This window comes from Coregonus lavaretus, assembly GCF_964263955.1.
Source record: "Coregonus lavaretus genome assembly, contig: HAP1_SCAFFOLD_326, whole genome shotgun sequence".
Lineage (NCBI taxonomy): Eukaryota > Metazoa > Chordata > Actinopteri > Salmoniformes > Salmonidae > Coregonus > Coregonus lavaretus.
In genome coordinates, this window is record NW_028164829.1 from 104,602 (window position 1) to 118,915 (window position 14,314).

Genomic DNA, 14,314 nt, shown 5'->3' on the forward strand with positions numbered 1-14,314 from the left:
GTTGTCAGGTCGCTATTTGGTTTGGGAACAAAACATTTAAGTGCCGATTATTGTATAGGACAATATACAAACGTGTTTGAGAACATTTGAAAAATACAATTTTATGGAGTACATTTATTGGTTTCTTTACAGTTTGAGAATATATGAAAATACAGTTGAAGTCTCCTGAGTGGCGCAGTGGTCTAAGGCACTGCATCGCAGTGCTAACTGTGCCACTAGAGATCCTGGTTTGAATCCAGGCTCTGTCGCAGCCGGCCGCGACCGGGAGACTCATGGGCGGCGCACAATTGGCCCAGCGTCGTCCAGGGTAGGGGAGGGAATGGCCGGCAGGGATGTAGCTCAGTTGATAGAGCATGACGTTTGCAACGCCAGGGTTGTGGGTTCGATTCCCACGGGGGGCCAGTATAAAAAAATATGTATTCACTAACTGTAAGTCGCTCTGGATAAGAGCGTCTGCTAAATGACTTAAATGTAAGTCGGAAGTTTACATACACTTAGTCATTAAAACTTGTTTTTCAACCACTCCACAAATTTCTTGTTAACAAACTATGGTTTTGGCAAGTCGGTTAGGACATCTACTTTGTGCATGACACAAGTAATTTTTCCAACAATTGTTTAGACAGATTATTTCACTTATAATTCACTGTATCACAATTCCAGTGGGTCAGAAGTTTACATACACTAAATTGACTGTGCAGCTTGAATAATTCCAGAAAATGACATCATGGCTTTGGAAGCTTCTGATAGGCTAATTGACATCATTTGAGTCAATTGGAGGTGTACCTGTGGCTGTATTTCAAGGCCTACCTTCAAACTCAGTGCCTCTTTGCTTGACATCATGGGAAAATCCAAAGAAATCAGCCAAGACCTCAGAAAAAATTTTTTTGACCTCCACAAGTCTGGTTCATCCTTGGGAGCAATTTCCAAACGCCTGAAGGTACCACGTTCATCTGTACAAACAATAGTACGCAAGTATAAACACCATGGGACCACGCAGCCGTCATACCGCTCAGGAAGGAGACGCGTTCTGTCTCCTAGAGATGAACGTACTTTGGTGCGAAAAGTGCAAATCAATCCCAGAACAACAGCAAAAGACCTTGTGAAGATGGTGGAGGAAACAGGTACAACAGTATCTATATCCACAGTAAAACAAGTTCTATATCGACATAACCTAACAGGCTGCTCAGCAAGGACGAAGCCACTGCTCCAAAACCGCCATAAAAAAGCCAGACTACGGTTTGCAACTGCACATGGGGACAAAGATCGTACTTTTTGGACTATTTAACGCTGGTCTGACCAATCGGAATCCACGCTTCAAGATTGTTTTGAACACGCGGACTGGGATATGTTCCGGGTAGCTTCCGAAAATAATTTAGACGAATACACTGAAACGGTGACTGAGTTTATCAGGAAGTGCATAGGTGATGTTGTGCCCACTGTGACTATTAAAACCTACCCTAACCAGAAACCGTGGATAGATGGCAGCATTCGTGCCAATCTGAAAGCGCGAACCACCGCATTCAACCATGGCAAGGTGACTGGGAATGTGGCTACTCACTCCACAAGGCAATTAAACTGGCAAAACATCAGTATAGAGACAAAGTGGAGTCGCAATTCAACGGCTCAGACACGAGACGTATGTGGCAGGGTCTACAGACAATCACGGACTTCAAAAGGAAAACCAGCCACGTCGCCGACACCTCGTTTCCAGACAAGCTAAACACCTTCTTCGCCCGCTTTGAGGATCACACAGTGCCACTGACGAGGCCCTCTACCAAGGACTGTGGCCTCTCCTTCTCCGTGGCCGACGTGATTAAGACGTTTATATTATATATTTTATATTTTAGTCATTTAGCAGACGCTCTTATCCAGAGCGACTTACAGGAGCAATTAGGGTTAAGTGCTTTACTTAAGGGCACATCGACAGATTTTTCACCTAGTCAGCTCGAGGATTAGAACCAGCGACCTTTCGGTTACTAGCACAACGCTCTTACCCACTAAGCTACCTGCCGCCCTAAGCAGCCGTTTAAGCATGTTAACCCCCGCAAGGCTGCCGGCCCAGACGGCATCCCTAGCCGCGTCCTCAGAGCATGCGCAGACCAGCTGGCTGGTGTGTTTATGGACATATTCAAACTCTCCCTTTCCCTGTCTGCTGTTCCCACATGCTTCCAGATGGCCACCATTGTTCCTGTACCCAAGAAAGCAAAGGTAACTGAACTAAATGACTATCGCCCTGTAGCACTCACCTCTGTCATCATGAAGTGCTTTGAGAGACTAGTCAAGGATCATATCACCTCTACCTTACCTGTCACCCTAGACCCACTTCAATTTGCTTACCGTCCCAATAGATCCACAGACGATGCAATCGCAATCACACTGTCCTATCCCATCTGGACAAGAGGAATACCTGTGTGAGAATGCTGTTCATTGACTATAGCTCAGCATTCAACACCATAGACCACTGCGTCTCCCGAGTGGCGCAGTGGTCTAAGGCACTGCTAGCTGTGCCACTAGAGATCCTGGTTCGAATCCAGGCTCTGTCGTAGCCGGCCGCGACCGGGAGACCCATGGGGCGGCGCACAATTGGCCCAGCGTCGTCCAGGGTAGGGGATGGAATGGCCGGCAGGGGATGTAGCTCAGTTGGTAGAGCATGGCGTTTGCAACGCCAGGGTTGTGGGTTCGATAAAATAATGTATGTGCTAACTGTAAGTCGCTCTGGATAAGAGCGTCTGCTAAATGACTAAAATGTAAATGTAATAGTACCCTCCAAGCTCATCATCAAGCTCGAGGCCCTGGGTCTGAACCCAACCCTGTGCAACTGGGTCCTATACTTCCTGACGGGCCGCACCCAGGTGGTGAAGGTAGGAAACAACATCTCCACTTTGCTGATCCTCAACACTGGGGCCCCACAAGGGTGCGTGCTCAGCCCCCTCCTATACTCCCTGTTCACCCATGACTGCGTGGCCAAGCACGCCTCCAACTCAATCATCAAGTTTGCAGACGACACAACAGTAGTAGGCTTAATTACCAACAATGACGAGACCGCCTACAGGGAGGAGGTGAGGGCTCTGGGAGTGTGGTGCCAGGAAAATAACCTCTCACTCAACGTCAACAAAACAAAAGAGATGATTGCGGACTTCAGGAAACAGCAGAGGGTGAACCCCCTATCCACATCAACGGGACCGCAGTGGAGAAGGTGGAAAGCTTTTATCACCACCTGGTACGGCAACTGCACCGCCCGCAACCGCAGGGCTCTCCAGAGGGTGGTGCAGTCTGCCGAAACGCATTATCTGGGGCAAACTACCCGCCCTCCAAGACACCTACAGCACCCGATGTGACAGGAAGGCCAAAAAGATAATCAAGGACATCAACCACCCGAGCCACTGCCTGTTCACCCCGCTATCATCCAGAAGGCGAGGTCAGTACAGGTGCATCAATGCTGGGACTGAGAGAATGAAAAACAGCTTCTATCTCAAGGCCATCAGACTGTTAAATAGCCATCAGTAGCACATTAGAGGCTGCTGCTGCCTATTGAAATCACTGGCCACTTTAAGAAATGGAACACTAGTCACTTTTTAATAATGTTTACAGTCACTTTAATAATGTTTACATATATTGCACTACTCATCTCATATGTATATACTGCATTCTATTCTATAATATTCTACTGTATCTTAGTCCATGCCACTCTGTCATTGCTTGTCCATATATGTATATTTTCTTAAATTCCATTCCTTACTAGTTTTGTGTGTATAAGTATATGTTGTGAATTGTTAAATATTACTTGTTAGATATTACTGCACTGTCGGAGCTAGAAGCACAAGCATTTCGCTACACCCGCTATAACATCTGCTAAACACGTGTATGTGACATACGATTTGATTTGATTTGAAGATCATACTTTTTGGAGAAATGTCCTCTGGTCTGATTAAACAAAAATAGAACTGTTTGGCCATAATGACCATCGTTGTGTTTGGAGGAAAAAGGGGGATGCTCGCAAGCTGAAGAACACCATCCCAACCGTGAAGCACGGGGGTGGCAGCATCATGCTGTTGGGGTGCTTTGCTTCAGAAGGGACTGGTGCACTTCACAAAATAGATGGCATCATGAGGAAGGAAGATGATGTGGATATATTGAAGCAACATCTCAAGACATCAGTCAGGAAGTTAAAGCTTGGTCGCAAATGGGTGTTGTGGCAAAATGGCTTAAGGACAACGAAGTCAAGGTATTGGAGTGGCCATCACAAAGCCCTGACCTCAATCCTATAGAAAATGTGTGGGCCGAACTGAAAAAGCGTGTGCGAGCAAGGAGGCCTACAAACCTGACTCAGTTACACCAGCTCCGTCAGGAGGAATGGAAGCTTGTGGAAGGCTACCCAAAACGTTTGACCCAAGTTAAACAATTGAAAGGCAATGCTACCAAACACTAATTGAGTGTATGTAAACTTCTGACCCACTGGGAATTTGAAATCAAAAGAAATCAAACCTGAAATAAATCATTCTCTCTATTATTAACTGACCTAAGACAGGGAATTTTTACTAGGATTAAATTTCAGGAATTGTGAAAAACTGAGTTGAAATGTATTTGGCTAAGGTGTATGTAAACCTCCGACTTCAACTGTATAATGAATTGGTTAATAGTTAATGTAAAAATCAAAATGTACCGATTAAGGTTATTTTGGGGTGGGGTCGTGAGAAATTCTGGCAAAATAAATGGGGTCCACAGAAATTCTGTCTGAAAGAATGGTGTCCCCGCTAAAAAAGTTTGAATACCACTGGGCTAGTGGGAGTTACCAACATATTTCTTGGACCAGTCATTTCAAATCAGTCAAGGGAAGTGACAAGTGTACACTTTGGGAGGAAGAAGAGAGAATTGGGACAGTATCTCTATAGGGATGCCATCCCCTTCTGTCGTATCATGTAGAGAATGTTTTGGACTTCCTTTTTCTGGGCAGCAGAGGAGGGGAGAGGGGGGTAGCCAGAGGTTCCTCTTTGACCAGTGTGGCTGAGGAGGGGGCTGATAACCCCAAACCAAAAGAACCAGGCTCCAGCTTGACCCTGGAGGGGAGCGAGGTGACCCAGCTTTAGGCCTCTTGGCTGGGGAGGCTTGGTGGGCGGAGGGGCAGCTGTGCTGGTTCAGACACACAGAGCAGAGAGGATTGACAGGTAGACACAACTGTTGACCAAACCCCACCAGCAAACAGTTGATCTCACTCCATAGAGAGAGGAAGATCATCATCAATCAACATCACCATCCCAGTCTTCACCAAATGTTTTCCTTTCCTGCTGTAAAGGTTCTGATTGGTCAGTGACTGGTTAACGAGTGACCTTATAGGTCAGAGGGACAGGAAGTGGTGTTGTCACTGATGGTTATTAAATTATTACATCTGAGCTCCTAGAGTGTGAGGCTCTCCTTTTTCAAGTGTCCTAGAAACCCTCTGGAGCATCACTGACGTCTGCTTCAGGAACTTCACCTTGGTCTGGAGGAGGGGGTAGGGGAGAAGGCATGTCAAGGAACTTCACCTTGGTCTGGAGGAGGGGGTAGGGGAGAAGGCATGTCAAGGAACTTCACCTTGGTCTGGAGGAGGGGGTAGGGGAGAAGGCATGTCAAGGAACTTCACCTTGGTCTGGAGGAGGGGGTAGGGGAGAAGGCATGTCAAGGAACTTCACCTTGGTCTGGAGGAGGGGGGTAGGGGAGAAGGCATGTCAAGGAACTTCACCTTGGTCTGGAGGAGGGGGGTAGGGGAGAAGGCATGTCAAGGAACTTCACCTTGGTCTGGAGGAGGGGGGGTAGGGGAGAAGGCATGTCAAGGAACTTCACCTTGGTCTGGAGGAGGGGGGTAGGGGAGAAGGCATGTCAAGGAACTTCACCTTGGTCTGGAGGAGGGGGGTAGGGGAGAAGGCATGTCAAGGAACTTCACCTTGGTCTGGAGGAGGGGGGTAGGGGAGAAGGCATGTCAAGGAACTTCACCTTGGTCTGGAGGAGGGGGTAGGGGAGAAGGCATGTCAAGGAACTTCACCTTGGTCTGGAGGAGGGGGTAGGGGAGAAGGCATGTCAAGGAACTTCACCTTGGTCTGGAGGAGGGGGGTAGGGGAGAAGGCATGTCAAGGAACTTCACCTTGGTCTGGAGGAGGGGGGGTAGGGGAGAAGGCATGTCAAGGAACTTCACCTTGGTCTGGAGGAGGGGGGTAGGGGAGAAGGCATGTCAAGGAACTTCACCTTGGTCTGGAGGAGGGGGGTAGGGGAGAAGGCATGTCAAGGAACTTCACCTTGGTCTGGGGTAGGGGGTAGGGGAGAAGGCATGTCAAGGAACTTCACCTTGGTCTGGAGGAGGGGGGTAGGGGAGAAGGCATGTCAAGGAACTTCACCTTGGTCTGGGGTAGGGGGTAGGGGAGAAGGCATGTCAAGGAACTTCACCTTGGTCTGGAGGAGGGGGGTAGGGGAGAAGGCATGTCAAGGAACTTCACCTTGGTCTGGAGGAGGGGGGTAGGGGAGAAGGCATGTCAAGGAACTTCACCTTGGTCTGGAGGAGGGGGGTAGGGGAGAAGGCATGTCAAGGAACTTCACCTTGGTCTGGAGGAGGGGGGTAGGGGAGAAGGCATGTCAAGGAACTTCACCTTGGTCTGGAGGAGGGGGGTAGGTTGTGTTAGATTAATTTGGATTTTAAGAATAATGACTAAAGAATTTAACCCCAAACACAGTATAAATGTTAGAATTATCATGTAGTGTCAACCCACTAACAGAAGGGGCGTTACTAACCATTCAAGGGGGAAGGCGGGAACTGTTTAAGAAAGGTGGGAGGAGCATAGTGCCTTTGTTTGTCAAGGGGTATAAAAACAGTATGTTTGTGTCTTTGGCCCGAGAGCTCTCGCCATGAATAAAAATACAGATAAGACTTGTGAGTTGTGGACCTTGAATCATTGATGATTAAAACCAGAGCCTTACAACCTCTGGTAATGATTCAAGCTTAGGGTGAATTAGAGATGAAAATTCACATGACAGTTTGGTCCTTCGAGCCGGATCTTAATACATCTTTATCGTTCTAGAGACACCGAAATCCGTGCAAGGCCGGGTGATCACATCCGTGGAAAATTGTCCTGGCCTTCCACGTTAAGGTTAATAAACAGGCCGGTGATTACTCTTTATGAACGATAAAGACGTTAACAAGTTTGAAAAAGCATTTTAATCCAGACTGCAAGGAAAAGGTCAGTAATTTTTATTCATGAATTTTGGTAAAATGAGTTGAACTTATTTACCAAAGAAGGTAATAATTATTACGACAGGGAGGGTCCACAATTGATCCTAGAGGTAAACAGCTATTACAAAAAAAAACTAGTCCGAAATGACATGGTAGTGAATTGCAATCACAAATGTAAACTAAGTTAATATTGTCATTGTACGAATTGCAATGTTCAGTATAAACAGGGAAATAATTATCATCGTATGATAGGGCTGTGTCGGGAGTTCATATATGCGACTGGGCATTTGCTAGAACTGTGCAAACAAGTTTGACGGATGATAAGGTCGTATGTGTGTGAGACTTAATCCCTCGGAGACGTGATCATTATTTCAGGGGTGGAGGAAAAAAAATAAGTCGTGTGGAAAAAATTGGGTAATTTACTCTTTTCCTGAAACCGGAGTTTTAAATAGAAACTCTGGGTTAGGGGTTAAATACCTTTAAAGGGTTAATTACAAAAGCACGAGGCGCACTAAGAGATTAGCTCCTACGAAAATAATTCGGGAGGGAATTATTTAAAAAACAAAAAGGGGGGGAGGGATTTCTTATTGTTCCACGATGGGAAAGACATCTTCTAAACAAGTCCGAGAATTAACGGGAGATGAAATATATATGTTAGGGAGGAATCGGAGAAATATGTTTTATGGGTCCATTTGGGAGAAGAGGTATGAATTTATTGGGCATCTCGAAGTAAAAAAGTTAGTGGGCAGATGCATATAAAATTAGATGAAAAAAAAAGCGAAAGGAGGGGCTGAAGACAGGGAGTGTTTTTTTAAGCCCGAACGTGCTTTAACGGGAACAAAGGAATATTTAACCATCATGACTGCAGGGGAAAAGGAATAGGACAGTCAATTTTTTTGGTTCAACGGGTAAAATGTTTGAAAAAATGATTCGTGTCAATTAAGAATTGGCTAAAAACACCACAAAGTGATTATTTGAGAGGTACCTATATAAATCCAACGATGTGGTCCTCTGTAGCTCAGCTGGTAGAGCACGGCGCTTGTAACGCCAAGGTAGTGGGTTCGATCCCCGGGACCACTAATAAAAAAAATAAAAAAATGTATGCACGCATGACTGTAAGTCGCTTTGGACGGAAGCGTCTGCTAAATGACATATTATTATGCGTGTGTATGCGCTTTCGCACTCAAACGTAGACGTACGTTATGAGAGAATATTTGCGTTTTTGGTCAGTTGGCAGACGCTCTAATCCGGAGCAACTTGAAGAGCCAATAGATGTTTGCATGGAACTATTCTGTTGTGTTGGGCATTTGAATGGCAGAATATGAAATATGTGTGTATGAGGAAATTCAACGGCGGGTATGAATGATAACCGGATACTACTTAGTATTTGGTTGGTTAAATGCTAAATAAAAGATTTGAGGCGTGGTTATGGGGGAACTAGGAAGACGCACTTATTCAAAAAGGAATGGGTGGAGAGAGAGTTTTTTTACGTGTATTAAAAGTTGCATTAGATAGCTTTAGTAATATTCTAGATATGTCTATGAAAATATGTTATAAGTACTAATGACATTATTTCCTAAGAAGGAAAATGTAGGGAAGTTTCCCGCGCCTCCTCCATAATGTAGGAAGGAGCAGGAGAGGGGGGGAGTGAGAGACAGGACATCGTTCAAATGGTAGGGATATCATTAAGTGTATGCTGATAAATAATATCAAGCGTTTGTTTTATTGATTGGGGCCGAATCAGAGAAAACTGTTAAAGATATTGAATAGCGAACTGAAAATGAAAGGCATAAAATACAGAATAATTGGACGATTTTAAAACGATAATTTATTTTGGTTAGGAAGCAAGTGGCATTGGCTGTTGTGCTGGGGGAATAGCGCCAGCCTGTGGTGGGTTCTGGATTTGTTATAAATAACTTTATATTTTAAACTAAAATGAATAGACTACAATTGGAACATCAGAAAAAGGACAATATAATTCGTAATAGTTATTATAATTATTATTGATAGTTATTGCAGTTATTATTATCCTGAGTGGCGCAGTGGTCTAAGGCACTGCATCGCAGGGCTAACTGTGCCACTAGAGATCCTGGTTCGGAACCAGGTTCTGTCGCAGCCGACAGCGACCGGGAGACTCATGGGCGGTGCATAATTGGCCCAGCGTCGTCCAGGGTAGGGGGGAAAATGGCCGGCAAGGATGGAGCTCAGTTGATAGATCATGGTGTTTGCAACGCCAGGGTTATGGGTTCGATTCCCACGGGGGGGAGGCCAGTAAAAAAAAATAAAGATAAAAATAATACAAATGTATTCACTAGGTTGCTCTGGATAGGAGCGTCTGCTGGGTGACTAGAATGTAAATGTATTATCATTGATTCAGTAATGATAGGAGGGAAGTAGCGATAAAGTAGAGGGTTGAGTTGAGGACAAGGAGAATGATTTGTGGCTCTGGTTGGCGGGAAAAAGGAGAGGCAGAGACATACTTAGAGAGACAGAGGAAGTTAGAGAGGGAGAGAATAAAAGGCTGAGAGACAGAGATAACAGTTTCTGGAGCTTGAAAAGCAGAGACTAACAGAGTAAGAAAAGGAACAGACAAGAGCAGAGTATTTAATGGCCACTAGGGGAAATAGCTGGGATCGGTAGAACTCCAGGATAGACAAGGACAGCAGATGTAGGACTAATTAAGGGGGTAGCTCCAGTACAAGTGATTCCTCGATTCGATAATAGACCATACCAAAAGCAATATACTATGGAACCAGAAGCAATAAAAGGGATAACACCTACATTTGAGCATTTATTTAAGGGAGAGGTGATAATTCCTGGAGATGAGGTACAATGAAACTCTCCAATTTTTCCTGTTAGAAAGGAGGCACCTAGCGCCGACTGGAGGATGGTCATGGACTTGCAGGGGGTTAATAGAAATATCATTGCTGAAATACATTGCTGAACCAATTGAAACCAGAGAACTCCTATTTTACAGTGATAGATTTAGCTAATGCTTTCTTTAGTATCCAAGTTCATCCGGATAGTCAGGGGTGGTTTGGCTTTACTTTTCAGGGAAGGAAATGGACTTAGGCTAGGATGCCTCAAGGCTACTCGGAAAGTCTTACAATCTTAGACCAGGCTATAACTAGGAATTTGGGAAAGTTTGAACATAGGGAAGGACGCAAATGTTAGTTTATGTAGATGATATTCTATTGGCTAATCCCATCCAGGAAGGATGTAAGAGGGATACAATCCAATTGTTAACTTTCCTGGCAGAACAGGGACACAAAGTGAGCAAAAAGAAACTTCAACTTTGGTAGAGGTCATTTACCTAGGACACTATAACACAGGAGGGGCGAATGTTAAACTCATCCAGGAAAACTGCTATATTTGAAGCGCCAAAACCGTTAAAACAAAAAACAAATGATGAGCTTATTAATAATGATAAAGTGCTGTAAAGTTTGCGTACTCCATTATGTACTGCATACGGGTAAATTAAGTGATCTTATCTATGAGAAGGCAATGGTAGCCCATGGTAAAGTAATTTGGAACTCTAAGGAGGCATACATACATCAGGGATGTTATCCAAATGGTAGAGAGTAACGAGGGATATGACATTGGTAGTGATTTAGAGATGATGAAGTTTTTTTGGTGGGCTATTAGATATAACTGGGTTAATCATGAACATAGAGATTTTTATTCTTTGTTGCTAGACAGAAGACTTAGGTGACTTAAAAAATAGACTTGTCATGTCCAACAATCAGTCTTCAGGTCAAGCCCGGGAGAGCCGGGGTAGAACAGAGGTTGAACTAAACATAAGTGTTTTTACAAGATAAGAGATTGTTTAATTGGATTACTAATTGATTCTGAACTGAATGAAAGTCGAATTTAGCCGCCATAAAGACAAATTAAGTGGGAGGAGCAATAAAGAAGCAAAAAAGAATATCAAAAATGAAAGGCATGGCAATTGGTTGATAAATAACCTAAGGGAATGTTTAGGAAGGTGGAAAAAATTGACACATAAGCAGAACTATGTGTCAAGAGGGGGGAAGAGGCTAATTGTATTAGATAATATACGAAGGAGAGGACAAAATACTTTAAAAAAAAACATTTTTTAGATAGTCTAAAAAGAGAATGCAGTCAGAAATTGTTACATTAATCTGAACATGTGTGAAGATAGTTTATTAACCACACCCGTATGTCAGAGGTTTTGTGCCCCACAGGTGAACTAAAGGAGAAGGTGACCCACTATCTAACCAGGTGACTGGTGAGCATCCAGTCACTAGAAGGAAAACTGGAAGCAGGCCTGTTGGGAAGGGCCCTATCAGGTTATGTTGGTAACCACCTTGGCCATTAGAATAGCAGAGAGAGGAACCTGGGTCCATGTTACCCACTGCAAGAAGGTAGGACCACATACAAGCACCGCTTAGCACATGCAGAGTTGACGAGCGGAACTGCGCCACAGGGTGCGGGGGTCATCTCTGTCAACGAAGATCTCCTACCCAGACCTATCATCACTGTAGTGTGTTCCTAGGGTGTGAGTATGGGGTGGTACCGAGCAGAAGGACTCAAGACAGGAGAGGGTTGTTTTTTTTTGAGAATATGGGTGACCCTGAGCTGCATCATAGTCTCGGCAATAGTCGTGGTAGGTCAAAATCCACCACCACCTCGCACCAATTACGCTATGGCCTTACCATTATTAAGAAATAAAGGGAAAGCGACCCGACATACTGACCATCAAGGGCGAGTGATCTACAAAATAGGAGTCAGAGAAGGGTGGGGCGTAAGATTCAAAATTATAATTAGGGATCTTATCAGAGCGGATAAGCAAGCAACATGGGATTATAAGATCCCGTTGTATTTATGTTCAGCCCCCTCAGCGGATTGTTCCTGGGCTCAGGTATTTAGACATACTGGGGGAAGGAGATATGAGACGGGGGGGGGCTGGACGTCCAGATGGAGGATAAGAAGGTATAACGACATCCCCACGGAGATGGTAGTAACGATAGTAAAGGTCACTAAAGAGGACATGAAAATAACTTACTGGGCTTGCGCGGACGTATACGGACGGGATACTTGTCTAAGATTATATTTAATGGAGTCAAAAGAGATAGAGGGAGCAGGTACTGGCATTAATCCATTAATGACAATAGACCGAGTAAATCAGTCAAGGGATGACGGAGTCAATTTGACTAACCCGTCCACAATGAAAGATTTTCTCCTCCAGGAATGGAACAATGGGGAAGTGGAGGGGGTCCCTGATGAGAATCTCTGGTTAAAGTGGATGAAATACACCGCTAGGGCCTTGGGGGAGACCAATTGTTATGCATGCTCCATTGGGCGACCGACAATGTTGACCGCCCCAATGCCAAAGGCAATGTTTCACTGTGTATTATACCTGTGGTCCAATCAAAAAGAGCCAAATTGCACAGGGATTGGGCTGGCAAAATTGACATACTGGGCCAGCCCACCTAGATTCACTTTAACTCCTGGCGAATACCAGTGTTACATACATAGAAATGGCACCCGTAACTTGGGTGATTTTGATGGCTGTAAGGAGATAATTAATGTGACTGATTTAGATAAGGAAGGGAGGAAAAAAAATTAGGAGCCTAACCATCCCTCTGACTGATGTGTGGTGGGCATGCACTAACAAAGGGAGCATTCGGCAGACATTACCAGAGGGATGGGTGGGTACTTGTGCACCAGTATTGTTGGTCCAACCTGTAAGAATTGGTCATCAAAGACCAGTGACAGGAAGAATAATTAGGAGAAAAAGAAATATAAATCAGGAAGGAAATAGCCCAATTTGGATAGATGGTATAGGCATCCCCAGGGGTGTTCCAGACGAATACAAAGCTATGAATCAAATATGGGAGAGTTTTACTACAACATTTTTCTGGTGGGTGACAATAAACAAAAATATGGATTGGATAAATTATATCTATTACGACCAACAACGATTTATTGACCAGACTAGAGATGCAGTAAAGGGGATCTCTGAGCGATTATCCGCCATCCCGCTCATAACTTAGTAGAGGTTGGTTCTAGATCAGGCAGAAAGGGCCGGTGTCTATAGAAAGATAAGCCATTGTTGCATATTTATCCCTAACAACACCACAATGGATGGGACAGTCACCAGAGCTCTTACAGAATTAACTGCACTAAGTGAAGGATGAACTGAACTCAGAAGTTAGTACATTGTGGATAGATGGTTTGATGAAATATTTGGTAAATGGAAAACCCTAGCAGCCACCATTTTAGGAGCGGTCAGTGTTTGTATGGGTATTCTTGTATTATGTGGTTGTTGTCTTGTTCCCTGTGTCCGAGGATTGGTGAGTCAGGCGTTGGTGAAATGCAGTATCTAAACAATGATGAGAGATGGACTGACTCCAGACTCTGACCAGGGGAATGTGAAAAACGATCCTCCAGGCTTGGTGGATGACGAGGATTTGGACCCTGAAAGACCGCAATTGGATGAAATGTTTATTAGTTCTGATGTGATCTCTGAGATTAATCATGCTTGTAAAATACATTTATCCTGAATGTGGGAATATTTAGTCAAAGGGGTGGATTGTTAGATTAATTTGGATTTTAAGAATAATGACTAAAGAATTTCACCCCAAACACAGTATAAATGTTAGAATTATCATGTAGTGTCAACCCACTAACAGAAGGGGCGTTACTAACCATTCAAGGGGGAAGGCGGGAACTGTTTAAGAAAGGTGGGAGGAGCATAGTGCCTTTGTTTGTCAAGGGGTATAAAAACAGTATGTTTGTGTCTTTGGCCCGAGAGCTCTCGCCATGAATAAAAATACAGATAAGACTTGTGAGTTGTGGACCTTGAATCATTGATGATTAAAACCAGAGCCTTACAACCTCTGGTAATGATTCAAGCTTAGGGTGAATTAGAGATGAAAATTCACATGATAGTTGAGAAGGCATGTCAAGGTTTTTTTCATACTCATGTTCAAAGGAAGACATGGTGCAGTAAGAGTGTCTGTGCCTTCAGAAAGTTTTCACACCCGTTGACTTTTTCCACATGTTGTGTTACAGCCTGAATTTAAAATGGATTAAATAGAGTAGTTTTTTTAATCACTGGCTAGAATTGTTATTTATTTATAAAAAGCTGAA